The sequence below is a fragment of the Oncorhynchus mykiss genome, chromosome 5, assembly GCF_013265735.2.
Source record: "Oncorhynchus mykiss isolate Arlee chromosome 5, USDA_OmykA_1.1, whole genome shotgun sequence".
Lineage (NCBI taxonomy): Eukaryota > Metazoa > Chordata > Actinopteri > Salmoniformes > Salmonidae > Oncorhynchus > Oncorhynchus mykiss.
The window spans coordinates 78,640,632-78,659,985 of record NC_048569.1 but is presented as its reverse complement, the minus strand read 5'-3'; the positions used below and the strand labels follow the sequence as shown (position 1 = coordinate 78,659,985).

Here is a 19,354-nt window from a genome sequence, read left to right as displayed (position 1 = left end):
CAATCTTTCCGCAATATTAATCTGATCCACCCCTAAAATATTTTTTTTTTATAAATACAAAATTGTAAAATAAAATTTATAAAAAAAGTAGTCCTTGTGCATAGAGTGGTTGCTTTGTTAAATGTTGAAATCAATAACAAAAACCACTTGTAGTCAGTTGGGTAACCCTGACCTTAACCCGTAACCCTTCTTAACCCTAATCTTAAGCCTAACCTAATCCTAGCCCTAACCCTGACCCTTACCATCATTCTAAACCTAACACTAAACTAACCATAACCTTAGCAAGCAGTTGGTAATCAACATATAGATTGTTGACAGTATGACCATCTATTTGTTATTGTATTAGGATCCCCATTAGTAGCTATTTCAGAAGAAGCAGCTACTCTTCCTATCATCTACACTGATTGTACAAAACATTAGGAACACCTGCTCTTTCCATGACATAGACTGACCAGATCACTTGTTAAAGCCATTTCATTCAGTGTAGATGAAGGGGAAGATTTTTAAGCCTTGCGACAATTGAGACATGGATTATGTATGTGTGCCATTCAGATGGTGAATGGGCAAGACAAAATATTTAAATACCTTTGAATGAGTAATGATAGTTGATGCCAGGTGCACCGGTTTGTGTCAAGAACTGCAATGCTGCTGTTTTTTTCACACTCAACAGTTTCCCATGTGTATCAAGAATGGTCCACCATCCAAAGGACTTCCAGCCAACTTGACACAACTGTGGGAAGCATTGAAGTAAACATGGCCAGCAACTCAATATTAGGAAGGTGTTCTTAACGTTTGGTATACTCAGTGTATATGTGACTATCCAACTAAAGTGTGACTGTCAGTTCTGACTGGAAGTGTTTTAGGTAATACAGTACAATAATATACTGATGCAGTATACATGTCTGACCAACAAATGAAGTGTTCAGACAATTTATTAGGAGATACACACTTTCTGAAAAGTGTTATAAATTGCATTTGGTGACCTTGTATTTGATCCAATTCTGTAAAATGTGTTTCCGAAGACACATGACACACAAGAACGCACATGCACGTCTGCACGCGTGCACACACACACACACACACACACACACACACACACCGTGTCAGTTCTAAAAAGCTTCTATAGCGCCACAGGAAGACATGATGGAATATTAGATGAAGCAGCTGTGGTTCTCTGATTTATATAAACTTGAGTTTCAATCTCCTGTTCATGTCAATGTCTGTAATAGACCACTATGTCCTGTCTGTCTCCTATTACTAAGGTTATGTCCCAAATGGCACCCTATTCCCTATATAGTGCACTACTTTTGATCAGGGCCCATAGGGAAGCCCATAGGACTATAGTCAAAAGTAGTGCACTATATATGGAATAGGATGCCATTTAGGACTAACCCGATTGGTCACACACACAAACACTTATCTAGGTCCTGTCAGATGAGAGCACCATCAAACCCCTCGTATAACAGATAGACCATCACCATCGCTGGGTTTGCCTGTCTGTATCCACAATAGCCCCTTAAACTGCAGGCCACAGGTGGTGGATCTGCCCAGCCAGAACACTGATAAATGACAAATATTAAACTCCCAACCCAATGACATCATAGCGTTTATATGTGGGAGATTGACTGAGAGATGGTCAAGCGACGATTGTGGGCAGACAGGCAGACGTGCTCCAGCTCTGATTATACACATCGCACAGGTTCTGTAGCCAACGTAGCCAAGTCTTCCTCTTTTTCTCAGAGAAAACAGTTTGATTTCTAGCCCTCAGGCTACCATTCAAAAGATACAACCCATAATACTGGCGCTACATTGTTTTCTTTATTGCCTGCTTTTCTAACGTCTACCAACCTTGCCAGCAGGCATGCCAGCTAAGTTAGACTAGCTAGCTAATCTAATTTGATTGATAGCCTGAAATGGCTTCTTGGTAGCTAGGTATGAGGTTGGGAGATTGGGAACCTATATGGGCTAGCTAAAGCCAACTTCATACAGTTAATAGGTGGCTAGTAGTATTACAGAGAAACAACAACTACAAACATTTATAAAACAAAAAATATACGTATATATATATTTTTTATAAACAGGACAAATCTGAGGGCATGACGCCTGAGGCCACAGGGACTTGACTTGTGACTCGACCATTGGTGACAAAAGGGTTTTCTAGCCTTTTAAAATTATCAACTTGGATTAGCTAACACAACGTGCCATTGGAAAACAGTGATGGTTGCTGATAATGGGTCTCTGTACGCCTTTGTAGATATTCCATAAAGAAATCTGCCGTTTCCAGCTACAATAGTCATTTACAACATTAACAATGTCTACACTGTATTTCTGATCAATTTCATGTTGTTTTAATGGACAAAAAAAATTGCTTTTCTTTCAAAAACAAGGCCATTTCTAGTTGACGCCAAACTTTTGAAAAGTAGTGTACGTTTTACGGACACAGTATATTTGATATTAGTTATCTTGTTGTTATTAGTTGTTTTTATTCCCAACCTTCAGCTCCATTCAACCCCTCCCATCTATCTCTTAATTTTTCTATTTGCCATATATTTTTCAACTGTGCTGTGATGTTTCACAAAAATTCTGAACCTCTCTATTCTCATAATTTCTACATTGTAAATTAAAAATAAACATTTCTGCTAAAAGTATTATTATATTATTGATCGATTGACTATGACTTTTCAGATCACCCAACACTGCTATCTGCAGAGTTAGCTCCAGATAAATGTTGCAATTCCTCAGCCATTCCTGGACCTGTGACCAAAAACAAGCTATGTATGGACAGTACAAAAACAAATTATCTAATGATTCTGTCTCTTCGCAGCAAAATCTGCAGAGCTGGGATGGTTGTATCTCCCATTTAAGAGTGCCAAAATGAACACTGGGTCGGTGCCCTGGAGTAAATTATTGCACTATATAGGGAATAGGGTGCCATTTGGGCCGCAAGCTGAGTGTCCTTGTGGCTAGATTACAGAGAGAGAAGACCTCGCAGACAGACTCTAAACAAATGGGTGAGTCATTAGACTCTCATTAGTGTGTCAGACAATCTAATCTGGACCACGGCTTTCTGGACAGGACCTTCCTGAAGGGAAAACAACATGCTCACAAATGGAATCTAAGTAATGTATCCTAAAATGGTTCTGGCAACATACTAGAATGATGAAATTATTATATTGTAAGAGGTGAACAGTGGATTAAAGACAAATTGACAAACATTTTCTTTCCATTTTAGATAAATCTTACATTCTATTATTTTCATACTGCAAATCTAAGATAATAGCAGGAGGCATATTTTGATAAATTAGATATTGACATTCCTCTGTCTCTGTTGTGCAGAACAAAACATGTGGGTGATTTATAACTAGCACTGGAGCAGCTACAATAAATGTCTCTGTTAGATCCATGTGGTTGCCACAGCTGCCACGTTCAACTGTCAAAAATATGAGGTGCAGTTCTAAAAGTCCCCACTTGTGTGTCTATTAGCATACAGCCAGCTCATTTGGCGTGCTCTGTTTCTGGATTCCGTCCTGTATTGATAGTATGAGGTACCACATGGTAGGTAGCACAAATCTCTGGCAAGGAATAGAAAATGATGCTCACGAAGAAAAAGAAAACATCTATTTGTGCTAAACTGCTAACCCTTCACAGTGGAATCTAAAGGCTGGGTAGTAAATTGGAAGATTGCTTGGCCCTAGTGGCACCCTATTCCCTTTATAGTGCACTAATTTTGACCAAATCCCTATGGAAGGGTACCATTTGGGACACAATCTAAATGGGATGTTGTCGAAGGCAGTGGTGAAGTTCCTCACATCCAAAAGGCCCACTGTAAATGGCGCTACAACATTCACATTCAGTACAATACAATACAGGCCTGAAGCGCAGCTAGCTTTTACTCCGATGCCATTGACACTTTCACATTGGGGTGCTTGTTAGTCCTGTAGATCCATAAGGTACAGATAGAGAGCCCTTGACAGTTGACAGTATTGAAAAATGTCATAATAATCAAAACTAGGGATGTATCGGTGAACATATTGGAATCGGACGATATTAGCTAAAAATGCCAACATCGGCCCGATGTCTAATTTAACGCTGATGCTAAAAACCGTTGTGAAAGCTGCCGTGCATAACTATATAACGTAGGTACATGACGTAATAACGCCACGTAAAATGTTGTGCTACACGTGCAACACAGCATCCCTAACCTAGCCCAAAATGTCTGCTGTGTGGATCGAGCAGTCAACAAGTCGAGCAATAATTTGAAAGAGTAAGAACATTTCAGCGAGACAACACATAGGCAAAATCCATTAAAGCCAAGATAATGGAATTAATTTCCCTTGACAATCAAACGTTCTCTGTCGTGGGTGATGTTGGCTTTCACCGACTGGTCGAGCACCGGTACACAATACCAAGTGCGCTTTTTTTCAGATGTTGTCCTACCGGAGTTACACAGTAATAGCGTCACTGCCATTAGCTTCACGACATACATACTATGGAATGCCGTTTGGGTCTTTGAGTGTCAAAACAAATACAGTAGCACTGTCAAAGCTGTACAAAAAAGTCTGCAAACAACCAAACACCGGCCACGCATTATGTGTTTACAATAACGCGTTGGTAATAAAGGATCACTTGTTCGATCGCAACTTCTGAGGTCGTTAGCTTTAGCTTGGTACCTAGGTAGCACCAATACAACCAGCCTGAAAACAATGACCAGTAGAAACTGCAGTCATTTTCATTATTCTTTGCAATGATTTAGGAATCCTTGTGAGTAAGTATTAGCTAGGTTGCCACTTGTTGTTCTCCTATTGAAATTGAACTTCAGTTCATGAAAAGCTAACATTATAAGCAGCCAGCTAGCTTTATCTGGCTAGTGAGGCTCGACCGGACTGAGTTATGTGTTGTGAAGCTGGCCACAACAAGTATTTGGCACAATAGTGGAATTTGCGGTTTGCCTTCAAAATAAAAGTATGACATTGACAGTGATGCAAATTAATACAAATAGTAGAATTATGCCATACTTTTATTTTGAAGGCTAACTGCAAGTCCACTATTGTGGCTAATCCTTATTGTGGCTAGCTTCACATAGATAGGTCCGACCACCATTAATCAAATAAGAACTGTCTTATAAATTAGGGTTATTTTAGATGATGACACCTAGCTATATAGTTAGCTAGCTAACTATAGCTACTGAAACAGATTATGTCGTTTTTCTATGTTTTTGGGGAAGAACATTGTTTGCATTCATGAGTTAGCTAGCTTCTTTTATGACCAGCACTGTAGGTGCGAGAGACAACTTTACCAGCATCATAGCATATGTATCGATGAATCGTTGTGACATATGAAATACGAGTGATAGTGTAATCAATGTGCAATAACTACATAAAGAATGTATGAACGCGTTAAATTATTATGTGACGTGCAGTCATAATCAGTTCTTGATTGGTCAACGAGCTTATTTGACACATCAAATAGTGTTATTTGACACGTCTTTTTTGACATGCAAAGACCCAAACGGCGTTCCATAGAAATCCTGGTTGAGAATGAAACGACTGAAGAAATTAACAACGAAACAACACAGAAAGTAAGTGAGAAATTGTTTTTGATTAAGCTTTAATAGTAATGGTGACATACGTAAATGCCAACAAAACATTGCTTTGGTCAGTGTGGTGTGGTGTGTGTAACCTTTATTTAACTTGGCAAGTCAGTTAAGAACAAATTCTTATTTACAATGACAGCCTACCCCGGCCAAACCCGTTCGACACTGGGCCAATTGTGCGCCGCCTGATGGGAATCCCAATCACGGCCGGATGTGATAGAACCTGGATTCGAACCTCTTGCACTGAGATGCAGTGCCTTAGACTGCTGTGTCCATGTGTGTGTTAACTATTTAACTGTACTAGAATTCTTAAAAGGCCGCTAACATTTTAAATATTGGTTATAGGTATGTTTTTTTGGGGGGGCAAGGAAAATATTGGATATCGGTATCGGCCAAAAATGTATTATCGGTGCATCACTAAACAAAACCATTGTTGGATGAAGTGTCAAAACATTTAATCCATGTCGCATTGGCACAAGTCAAACCACAAGATATATACTGAGTGTACAAAACATTAGGAACACCTGCTCTTTCCATGACATAGATTGACCAGGTGAATCCAGGTGAAAGCTATGATCCCTTATTGATGTCACCTGTTAAATCCACTTCAATCAGTGTAGATGAAGGGGAGGAGACAGGTTAAAGAAGGATTTTTAAGCCTTGAGACAATTGAGACATGGATTGCGTGTGTGCCATTCACATGGCAAATGGGCAAGACAAAAGTTGTAAGTGCCTTTAAACTGGGTATGGTAGTAGGTGCCAGGCGCATTGATTTGAGTGTGTCAAGAACTGCAAACATGCTGGGTCTTTCACGCTGAACAGTTTCCTGTGTGTATCAAGAATGTTCCACAACCCAAAGGACATCCAGCCAACTTGACGCAAATGTTGGAAGCATTGGAGTCAACATGGGCCAGCATCCCAGTAGAACGCTTTTGACACCTTGTAGAGTCCATGCCCCCAACGAATTGAGGCTGTTCTTAGAGCAAAGGGGGTGCAACTCAATATTTTTTGTACACTCAGTTGTATACATGACATTTAGTGGATGCGTTTATACAAAGCCTATGGACACAAGACACCTGCCTTTATTTTTTCCTTCTCATAAAGTGGAGATAAAGTATTTCACTTGATTATTACCAAAGTATATTCTAATGGGAGATGGATAGGACTCTAGATAAGTGCTCTTCTAAATAAACATCAATGTGAAATGAAGCGTTAAATTGCAATTTAGAACAGCAGTATGCTTTTATCTGTTTCCTCTCGGATGTTAATTACACACTGTGGTCTCCCAGGGAAGACAGCGGTTAGTTAGTTTCTCATTTTATCTAACCATTTAAACACATGTTAACCATCTTCAAGTATTGACACAACGAAACGAAACTGACAGTTCTGTATTCACAGATGGAATAGGATTATGTTGCAATTAAAATCAAATCTCCTTTTTTATTTGTCCCATGCTTTGTAAACAATAGGTATAGACTAACAGTGAAACGCTTACTTATGGGCCCTTCCTAACAATGCAGTGAGAACGAAAATAATAATAGAAATAATAGAAAAGAAAAACACGTAATAAAGTAATAATAGATACACAATGAGTAATGATAACTTGGCTATATACAAGAGGTACCAGTACAGAGTCAATGTGCAGGGGTACGAGGTCATTGAGGTAGATATGTACAAACAACTAAGAATAAAGTGCCAGATAATAAACAGTAACAGCAGCGTATGTGATGAGTCAAAAATGTTAGGGCAAAAATGGTCAATGCAGATTGTTCGGGTAGGTATTTGGTTAACTATTTAACAAACTATTTAGTAGTCTTATGACTTAGGGGTAGAAGCTGTTCAGGGTCCTGCTGGTTCCAGACTTGGTACATTGGTACTGCTTGCCATGCAGTAGCAGAGTAGCAGTCTATGACTTTGGTGGCTGGAGTCTTTGACAATTTTTAGGGCTTTCCTCTGACACCGCCTGGTATATTTCTGGTCCTGGATGGTAGGGAGCTCGGCCACAGTGATGTTCTGGGCCGTCCACACTACCCTCTGTAGCACCTTGCAGTCGGATGCCAAGCAGTTACCATACCAAGCAGTGATGTAGTCAGTCAAGATGCTCTCAATGGTGCAGTTGGAGAACTCTTTGAGGATCTGAGGGCCCATGACAAATCTTTTCAGCCTCCCGAGGGGGAAGACACACTGTTGTGCCCTCTTCACGACTGTGATGGTGTGTTTGGACCATCATAAATCCATAGTGGACACTGAGGAACTTGAAGCTCTCGACCTGCTCCACTACAGCTCTGCCAATGTGAATGGGGGCGTGCTTGGCCCACAATTTCCTCTAGTCCATGATCAGCTCATTTGTCTTGCTGATGTTGAGTGAGAGGCTGTTGTCCTGGCAACACGAGTCTCTGACCTACTCAATATAGGCTGTCTCATTATCGTCGGTGATCAGGCCTACCACGGTTATGTCGTCTGCAAACTTGATGGTGTTAGAGTCGCGTGTAGTCGTGGGTAAACAGGGAGTACAGGAGGGGACTAAGCACGCGCTCCCGAGGGTGCCTGTTTATGACAAATTTGTTCTTAATGTAAAAAGTTGATGTGTTTTATTGTACATGAACAATTCTAGGCCTACACAAATTATTTGAACAGCTTTCACAGTTGATGATAATTTTATAATTTTACAGTGCTGATGAATTACATGTAGGGTTGCAAAGGGTTGGAAACTTTTCAGTAAATTTCCAGAATTTTTCCGGAATTCTTCAATGGCAAGTTAAGGCCGGGAATTTGGAGAATTTTGCTTAAATTCTTCAAAAAAAGTTAGCTTATAACAGTGAACCTTTTTTTTGTAGCATACACATTCTTGGTCTTGTGGCATATTTTAGTTAAACTCTCCCCAATTCAATGGAATTGCAGTCCTCTGCATGCACAGTGCATTCTTCCATCACATGTACAGCTGATTCTCAAGATCTTGCACACTAATGAGATGCTACTGAGCCCACACTACTACACTGCCTGAGTCAAGGACTACATGCTTTCTGGTAAGTTTTGATTACAATACTGGGTGGGGTGAAAATATTTTATATGGCATACATGATTTTTTGTTAACTAGTAAATAGTAGCCTAGAGCAAAGTGTGTTTAAATAATTTCTAACTTGTTAACAATTTCTGCTAGTTAGTTCTTGCTACCATGTGAGTTTTTAGCTTGCTTGAGCTTGCTAACTGAGAAGTGTTAATTTACTTGTTTCAATATATGTTTCTTTTTAAAACATTTATCTTACAAATGAGATGTTAAATCTAACTGCTTAACTATTTATCTGTACATGGAATTGTATTTTGGTTTTTTAAACTTTTTTTTCTTCTAATCTTTACAGGAAAATGCCACGGGCACTATCTGATGTGTGGAGACATTTCACAGCAGCTAATAAAGAAGGAAAAGCTGTGTACATTTGCAAATACTGTGCCAAATCATACGTGAAGAATGAAACAAAGACGCAGAATCGTCTGGCCAAGTGCATAAAGTTCCCTCAGTGCTCACAACAAGCAAACTTCTATTCGATGTGAAAATGATGAAACAGACACCTTATCGATAGCAACAGCTTATGGTCCTCAAGGAATCATACGTTTTTTTGACTCAATGGACGAACATAGTCAGAGAAATGCGAATGAATGTCTTGCTCGAGCTGCGTATTCAACTGGTTCACCTCTGATGCTCACAGACAATGTGTATTGGAAGAGATATCTGAATGTTCTTTGCCCAGCATACACCCCTCCAACCAGACATACTTTATCTACTAATTTTCTGGATGCAGAGTTCAACAGAGTTCAAGTGAAGGTCAAGCAAATCATAGAGAAAGTAGACTGTACTGCAATCATCTCTGATGGGTGGTCTGATGAGCAGCACACCCATTGTCTGTGCTGCTCATGCATTGAATCTGCTCCTCAAGGACATCATGGCACTGAAAACAATGGATACACTCTACAAGAGAGCCAAGGAAATGGTTAGGTATGTGAAGGGTCATCAAGTTATAGCAGCAATCTACCTGATGGATGATGTATTTTGGGAGAGAATGGTAAGCAGCCTGAAACTCCTGAAACCTATAGCAGTAGCCATTGCACAGATTGAGGGAGACAATGCCATCCTGTCTGATGTTCAGACTCTGCTTGCAAATGTCAGAGAAGAAATCCGCACTGCCCTGCCCACTTCACTATTGCTCCAAGCACAGGAAACTGCAGTTCTGAAATACATCAAAAAGCGGGGCCCATGTAGAACCCCAAGTATGCTGGCAAGAGTATCCTGTCTGGTGCAGAGATCAACAAGGCCTATGGTGTCATCACTACCATGTCTCGCCACCTTGGCCTGGATGAGGGTAAGGTTCTTGGCAGTCTGGCGAAGTACACTTCCAAGCAAGGGCTTTGGGATGGAGATGCAATATGGCAGTCGTGCCAACATATCTCATCAGCCACCTGGTGGAAGGGACTTTGTGGATCTGAGGCTATTTCCCCTGTTGCCTCCATCATCCTCTAAATCCCACCAACATCAGCCGCCTCAGAGCGCAACTGGTCCTTGTTTGGGAACACACATAAAAGCACGGAAAAGGCTGACCAATACAAGTGTTGAAAAATTGGTGGCCATCCTGGCAAATTTTAGGCTTTTTGAGCCTGACAACGAGCCATCCTCAACAAGGTTGGACATTGATAGTGAAGATGAGGCCTCAGAGTCTGATGTCCAAGAGGTGGATATTGAGGAGGTCCAGGGAGAAGACATGGAAGCCTGAGAGGAAGTCAACCAAAGATTTAGTTTCTAGACTAACATTTTACAGATGTATGTTGAAAACGTTTTTGGAAGATGCAATGTATCATTGGGGATCATTTAATATTCCCTTTCTTTTGTTGTTCAGTAAAATCATCCCATGTGAAGAGTCAACTCATTTAATTAAAGTTCAATTCATAAATAAAATGTTATTTTATTTATATTGGAAGAATTTAATCATTTGTAATTATTTCTACTTATGATGAGGTAAAATGTTTATGTTTCTGTCTCCATATGATGTGGTAAATATATCCAATTTAAAAAAACATCTACATTTAAATGGCATTGATATACATTTGCACATATATCCATTAATTCCCATACTGTTTAGCTGTAAGCTATTCTTCATAGGCAATGCTCTTGTTGGAGAATAATAAATGTGTTGTTTCTACAAGCAAATAAGGGAGAATAAGTAAGAATAAGTGTACTACCCTGTAAACTGAGGCATTTCTGGCAGTTGGGGCCTGACAGCAGACTGTTTTTTTAGAAAGCCAGTGTTATTAATTGATGATATGCAGTGTGTGTGTGTCTGTCTGTCTGTCTGTCTGTCTGTCTGTCTGTCTGTCTGTCTGTCTGTGTGTGTGTGTGTATGTGTCTCTCTCTCTCTCTCTCTCTCTCTCTCTCTCTCTCTCTCTCTCTCTCTCTCTCTCTCTCTCTCTCTCTCTCTGTCTGTGCTCAATAAGGTGATTCCTGCCTACTTGCAGAAGGACTGACAGGCGGGTGGTAAAACAGAGAATAGAATGACAGACCTGCCTAGTTATAAGGCTTCGCTGCAGCAACTTTTATAAAGTAACATGAGAGGGCAGGAAAATCAACTGAATCAACAACATGTCAACCATCCTACTCTATGCTCTACATCCTAAAACAGCCCTGCAGGTTGAACAATGCATTACCTTTTGACGGCTCGATGATCAAAAGAAATCCCAACATTTCGACAACTCAAAAGCTTCCGCTGTTAAAACATTTAAAATGTCATAACTAAAAGTACAAAGTATAAGAGTCCCCCTCTTCATCCTTCTCCTCCTTCAGCTGACAGTGTTTCACTTCAAAGTGCAGAAATTGTCTTCTCAACAGGTGGGATGAAGTCAGAAAGCAATGCAGCATATGCTGCTATACACACAAAATATAGCCAGTCTGTTTGTGCCATTATGCCAAATTCTCGCCACTCATTTTCATACCAAAGACCGCAGTGGAGTTAAGAGCACAAACAGATGTGGCAACAGGCTACCAAAAAGGTTCAAATAAAATGTAATTAAAATAAATGTGTTGAATTGAATAGAAAACACTATTGGATATTGTTGTGACACAGTGATCCCAATTTATTTAGAATTATTTCCATCTATTACCCACAGGCCTCGCAATCACAAAGCGAACAGTTTTAATGAAGTGTATTCTGTTTAATAACGTTTACATTATTCAAATCTATCCACTAACATCCTATCCTGAGAACACAGACAGAAAACAAAGTGGCAGACCACATACAAAGTGTAGTGTTAGATACAGGGCCAATTGCCTTGGTATCACTGCGGGGGAATCATACCCTTTAGGGATGAGTCCCAAACAGCACCCTATTCCCTATACAGTGCACACCACATAGCAAATACAGTGCCATTTGGGACACAGTTAAGTCTGTGGTTGTGGATGATAGGATCTTGTCCTTAACGTGTGACGAGATGAAACAAAAACATTGACAGCCAGACCCTGAAGCCTATTCCTGGCCGAACAGCAAACAACGGACCGGTGTAATTGAAAACCCAGAGCAACTATGTTGCTGTTCCATTGTGGGGAAATGAAGGATATAGAAACCCTGGACTGTTCTTCAAATAGGTCAATCAGCAGATGGACAATACATTGACAACCCAGTGACACACTGCATGTTCCGGTCCCTTCTTGGGGACAGACAAGAGAGAACAGCAAACACTGCCTGGGCTTGGACACTACAGCTCGCACCCTGTTGTTATTGTTGTTTCAACCATCCATCTCCAGTCCACACAACACAGGGGCTGCTTCCCAAATTGCACCATATTCTCTTTATAGTGCACTACTTTTTACTAGGGCCCATAGACATCTGGTAAAAAAAAAGCAGTGCACTTTGTAGGGAATAGGGCGCTGTTTGGGACGCATAGAGTATAAATGTCTAATTCCAGTTCAGCCATGATAAGCCTGGACAGCTACCAAGCAGAGAACCCGGTCCACTGCGGCTAAGCAAATAATGATTTCGATATGAGGCAGACCGAGTATCAAAATCTATTTTAATATTGACTTGGGGAGTTGCACCATGGAGTGAGTTCTTTAAAGATGCAATATGCCCTCAATTGAAATATCAATATTAGACTTGCAAAGCGTGGAATTGTAGGTACTATGCATATGGAATGTATGCTGACTATCGTTTTAAATGTCAAAGTAGATCCGTTTCTGTCTATTGAACTTCAAAGCAAAACATTCACACAGTCAATATCAACATGACTATAGAACCCAGGGAGACTGTGAACCATTGGATGTATCAGTCAAAAAAAGCAACACATTTTGCCATGGGATGTACAAAACATTAAGAACACCTGCTCTTTCCATGACAGACTGACCAGGTGAATTCAGGTGAAAGCGATGATCCTTGATTGATGTCACCTGTTCAATTCACTTCAATCAGTGTAGATGAAGGGGAGGCGACAGATTAAAGAATGATTTTTAAGCCTTGAGAATATTTTATGGTAGTAGATGCCAGAAACACCGGTTTGTGTCAAGAACTCCATCACCGCTGAGTTTTTCACACTCAACAGTTTCCCATGTGTATCAAGAATGGTCCACCACCCAAAGGACATCCAGCCAACTTGACACAACTGTGGGAAGCAATGAAGTCCAAGTGGTTTTATAATGCAACCACCACTGATACTAACTGGTTGGGGGCCAGCAGCATACCACCCTGCATCCCACTGCTGACTTGCTTCTGAAGCTAAGCAGTGTTGGTCCTGGTAAGTCCCTGGATGGGAGACCAGATGCTGCTGGAAGTGGTGTTCAAGGGCCAGTAGGAGTCACCCTTTACTCTGGTCAACAAAATGATCCCAGTACTGCAATTAGGGACCTTACCCTGTTTTATTTTAACTTTTATTTAACTAGGCAAGTGAGTTAAGAACAAATTCTTATTTTCAATGACACCTTAGGAACAGTGTGTTAACTGCCTTGTTCAGGTGCAGAATGACAGACTTTGACCTTGACAGCTTAGGGATTAGATCTAACAACCTTTTGGTTACTAGTTCAACACTCTAACCACCAAGCTACCTGCCACCTGTGTAAGGTGCCATCTTTCAGACGGGATGTTAAATGGGTGTCCTGAATCTGTGGTCACTAAAGATTCAATGGCACTTATCGTAAGAGTAAGGGTGTTAACCCTGGTGTCTTGGCTAAATTCCCAATCTAACCCTCATGCCATCACAGTCACCTAATCATCCCCAGTTTGCAATTGGCTCATTCATCTCCTCTCCCCTGTAACTATTCCCCAGGTCGTTGCTGTAAATGAGAACATGTTCTCAGTCAACTTACCTGGTAAAATAAAAAAAAATAAGAATTCTCTGATGATGAGCTAGTTGCTCCACCCCATCAGCATTCTGTAGCTAACTGCTACAGCAACACTACGTCACCGTGCCCTGGCTGGTTGTAGCGTGCTGAGAAAGGAGGGACAAAATATACTGGTCCTCCCCACTAATATGTTTACCATAGCACTCATCCCCGAAATGACACACAATTTTTGAATGTAGAAAGCACGAGTGAACATGGGCACAGAGTCAGGGCCCCAAAGAGAGAGAGACAGAGAGGGAGAGGAAGGGAAGGGAGGGTAGAAAAAAAGAGGAATGGAGAGAGAGAGAGAGAGAGAGAGAGAGAGGGAGAGAGAGAGAGAGAGAGAGAAAGCGAAAGAGAGGGAGGAAGAGAGAGAGAGAGAGAGAGAGAGAGAGGGAGGGAGGGAGAGAGAGAGCAAAAGAGAGGATTGGGAGAGAGTGAGCTGGGTTTGAAAGGAAGGGAAGCGGGGTCCACTGTGAGAACAACAGATTAGACAGAGAGAACTGGAGAGTATGGAGATGAGAGTGGTTACAACAGAGGAATAGAGAGAGAGACTTGAAGAGCGTGTGGAGAGATTGTAGAGATGAGTGGTTACAACAGAGGAATAGAGAGAGAGACTTGAAGAGTGTGTGGAGAGATTGTAGAGATGAGTGGTTACAACAGAGGAATAGAGAGAGAGACTTGAAGAGTGTATGGAGAGATTGTAGAGATGAGTGGTTACAACAGAGGAATAGAGAGAGAGACTTGAAGAGTGTGTGGAGAGATTGTAGAGATGAGTGGTTACAACGCTGGTAATTATGGTCTGTCAGGCAGCAGTATATGCCTTTGTTTACCAGTGAGGGCTCAGCATCACCAACCGGGCCAGCCACTCATTAGCTGAAGGCAGAGGCACAAACAGATGCACTGGCCACATCACTCCACAGCCTAGCTGTCTCTAATAAGACGCACTCTATCACACACACTACATATGGCGCGGCGGTAGGTAGCCAGGTGGTTAGAACGTTGGACCAGATCAAATCCCTGAGCTGACAAGGTACACATCTGTTGTTCTGCCCCTGAACAAGGCAGTTAACCCACTGTTCATAGGGTGTCATTGGAAATAAGAATTTGTTCTTAACTGACTTGCCCAGTTAAATAAGTATTCCATTGCTTGATCTACCCCCTTCTCTCTCACACAGAGCAACAGACTCCTCTCAAATACAATATTAGATTCTATAGCCCGCCGCACCTCTCTCGTTCAGAGGGGTTGGGTTAAATGCAGAAGACACATTTCAGTTGTACAACTTGCTAGGTCATCCCCTTTTGCATAGAATACAGTCAATGCTATTCTAATGTATGCAGTGAAGTCCATCCTCATGAATCTACATACTACATACAACTCAATAGTCCTTTAAAGGACAAATGCAAATAATTAGTCAGAAATATCCATACCATTGGTGACAAATTATCATGAGAGATTTAACATGAAATGTAATTTATTAAGAGCAAACCATTTTTTGAAGTGCTCCCTTATGAATATACCAAGCAAAGACCGATTTTAAGAAGACTATACATGTATTTAGATTTACATCATTGTTCATTCTAAATGTCAGTGTACTTTTAAATAAAGGGGCACTGGGATTCCTACTTAAGAGCATTGGGAGAAGACACAGCTCCTGAAATTAGATTTGAATTACTCAGTCAATGAAATCACACTGGGCATAGACATCAATTCAAGGTCTAATCCACGTTGGTTCAACGAAATTACGAGGAAACAACGTTGATTCAACCAGTGTGTTACCAGTGGGATAGTAAAAGCCAAATGCCAAAATTCAGGAATTACTAGAAATTCAAATTGGTATTTAGTTTAAAAAAAGTTATATATTATTATCATTAGTAGTAGTATTTGTATTACTATACGTATTATTATAATTGTAATTATAATAATTATAATTATAATGCGACAATAATGGAATTGCATTTTTACAACGTTTACAATTAAAAACGTATAAGGCTAAATTAATGCAAAATGATTGATGCACGCTATAGCGAGTCGAACGCATCCTCTTATATTGTAATGGTTCTGTATAAAGGACTAGTCAGGTGTCCTAAGTCACGCAGACAGCACAGAAACAGAGCGAGGACGAGTTGGATTCAAAGGCGAATGAATAAGGAGAATGAATGCGTCAAACCCAATAGATTATGTTGCACTCTCCTCCTCAACTCCAATCTCTCTCCCTAGAGAGACTTGCTGTGTGTTAGTTCTGCTGTGTGGAACCACTGGCTGTTTTCAAATGATGGGAAAAGTATATTTGAAAATTATCAAGGCAAAGCATGTACTCTGAACTGCTCTAAAAACCTAGATTTTATTCTACACAAATGATAGCGGGGAAGAGCCAGGCCAATAGACTCCAACATTGATGACATCATTTTGTGGCTTTGGAAATAATGCATAATGTGGATTGATGAGAAATAACTGACATTTATTTATTTAGCGCCATTGACACCTGCATCTCCATATTCGCATGTTCCACATATAATGTGATAAATAAAGCACGACAGTCAGGCTTTCATCCATAGTTTTCAAACAATCTGAAATAGATCGGCGCGTAGCCTAACCATCCGTTTCATCACCAACACCAGTCTGCGCAGACCCTTGTTTCTATTGGTCCATAAACAACTAATTTGCTGACTGTGGACGCCGGATTTGTGGGCTATAATAATGACCTTCACGTAGTCTATGCATTATGGCTTAAGATTTTACAATTATATAAATTAGTATCTTATAGGTAGCCTATCCAACTGCAAGTTCGATACATATGCCAAGTATTGCGCAAACAACTAGGCTAATATAAAACGGAATTGTTCAAATCATTTATATGCCCCATGTTGAGGCAACGTATACAAAGATTTTAATGCTCGTGCTTGGTTAATTGACCTTCTCTCTCCACATCATGTAATTCACCAAACATGTTTGTCTATGTAACAGGTTCCACGGGTGATCAGAGCAGAGCGCGGCTTGACAGGTGCTCCTGCCTGCGACTTGCCCGTGAGGCGTGCATACAGCCGTATTGATCTCGAACAAGCTCTAAATCAATGGACATTTGAATGCATGTCATGAAGTAGCCAGAAAAACAATATCCTGCTCATACTGACCACATAACTTTTCAACGTGACGAAATGATGCTTTATCGATAACCAGCCTACACCACAAACCAGTGGTCATCATTAGCCTATCAACAAGATGCAGTTTCGCCTCAGCATCAGTTCCATACTACCCAGTCCATGCCACTCCAACAAATCATGTGATAGATCATTTCAAACACCCCAACCAATGTCAGTTGAATATGAAAAGCGAGAACTCACCCTCTAGGTCCCCTGGTCGTTGGCATTTCGGTTTTAGCAAATAGCAACCACTTGCTTCTCCCGACCACTTCAGAAAGAGTACAATTCCTTTCCTTCTCAGCCCAGCCGTCCAGCTCACTCTATTCCGGGTATGCGTCCTCTCCGTAATAAACTATACCATGAATCATTTCAAGTATAATCCTTGACATGTATAGGACCTTGGTGGACAGTTCTGCTAAATTAGACCATATATTTTACAAGTATAGCAGCAATGTTGTCCAAATGTCTCCTCTCCTCGCAGTAGCTCACCCGCTGTTCCTCGCGCAGTGACTGTAGCGCTCATGAACGCACAATAATCCCCCTCTCTCTTGCTCGCGCGTAGCGTTCTGCTTTGCTCTCACACACAGGTTGTCCGCCGGCATTCTCGGGCTTTGTCGGATATGGTCGGTCATTTACGGCAGGGTTTCCCAAACTCGAACACCCCACATTATATCGGACCTTTTGGTGTAATGGTTAAGGTGTTGTTAAGGTGTCGGCTTGACGGTCACTGGACCTGCGTCCAAGTCCCAGTCGGGGCTACTCCCTGGACTCGCTACATTAGTGTCAGAAGTTGAATGGCGCAAGTGAGGCCATCGGAGAGGCAAGTACAGGTAAGAGACTTGGTGTAGAGAAGCGTGGGGACATGGTCTCAATAAGAAACAGGGTAACGTAGCGACCTTTACCCAACACATAGTGGAGCTAAAAAGTACACTTTTAATAATTTTAGTAATGTCCTGCAATAATTGTTTTTTTTGTCATGGGGTAGAGAGAAAATGTTGCAGTTTTAAAACTAATTTCATACAATACTACCCATTGTGCAGAAAATGTGTTTCCGTTTTTAAAACTAATTTCCTGCTATTCTACACATTTTTGCCATAGGATGGAGAGAACATTTGTCCGTTTCTAAAGAGGCACTATGCAGAAATCGCTTGCCATTTCCTGGTTGAAATTTGTTTTAGAGTTTGCCTAATTTCAGTGTGACAAAATAATGACAAAATATGTTACAAAACAAACAGGTACAGTGTAGAGAATGATTGTACCAACTAAACTGCTGTGAAATATATTTTACATAACCAAAAATGTTGTATTTTCAGCTGTTTGAAGCTGGTGAACAAAACCGAAAGTAAAAGATGCAAAAACTAAACTTAAAAATGGGAAGTATAGAAATAGCACACATAGAGCAGATGTACTGTTTCTTAGACTTGCTTTCAATGGGAATGACAGATCTATAACTCACATTTCTATCAGAGTTTTGTCAGGTTGCCCAAAAAGGTACATATTGCAGCTTTAAAACTAATTTCATGCAATCCTACAAATTTTTCCATGGGCCGGAGAGAAACATGCAGTTTTAAAGCATATTTTCTGATTTGCCATGACTTGTTCATATGATATCTGAGTGAGAGTGACAAAAACATTGATGGAGGGTCCCCTGAATTTTGCAGGATTTACAAAACATCTTCTCAAAAAATAGTTTTTGGCTGATGTTTAGGCGGTGTTAGAGGTGTAACCACAGAGTTTCTAAACCCAGAGGCGCAACATCGCAAGACTTCCGGTAACACCTGCGAAACAGACCAAACAGTCCAGGTCGGGGTTTGAGAAGAAAATTAGTGAAGTAAAAAATGTTTCCTTAGTTGTTTATTTTCTCGAAATCTAAAGACGCAACCTAGATTCGAGAGAATGTCTTAAGTAGTTGAACATTATTATTACTCCAACCTTACATTTTCGAGAAGACCTTTAGACCCAATGAGGTGTTTTTACGCAAGGGCTTAGCTAGCCAACGTTGCCATGACATTGCCTAAAAGTGTGATCAGGGATTTCTATTGGAGAAGTAGTTTCTGCAAGTTGGACTCAGGGGTAGACTCAGGGGTAGACTCAGGGGTAGACTCAGGGGTAGACTCAGGGGTAGACTCAGGGGTAGATGGGACACTCCAATTAGTATGATATGTTACGTTACGATGACCTAATGTGCGAGACTTTAGGAGGAGTTAAAGGGATAGTTCACCCCAATATCAGACATTTTCATATAATATCTCAGAGGTGGTCTAAAG

General features: G+C 40.7%; 1 protein-coding gene across 1 annotated transcript in view; it reads right to left on the bottom strand.

Moving 5' to 3' along the window:
• Positions 1-17,604, bottom strand: part of ptprfa (protein tyrosine phosphatase receptor type Fa) — a 399,275-nt gene extending 381,671 nt beyond the window's left edge. The window contains exon 1 of the mRNA XM_036978457.1: positions 17,289-17,604. The gene's annotated coding sequence lies outside the window, so the exon portion shown is untranslated. The remainder of the gene's footprint in view (positions 1-17,288) is intronic.
• Between the last annotated feature and the right edge of the window lie 1,750 nt (positions 17,605-19,354).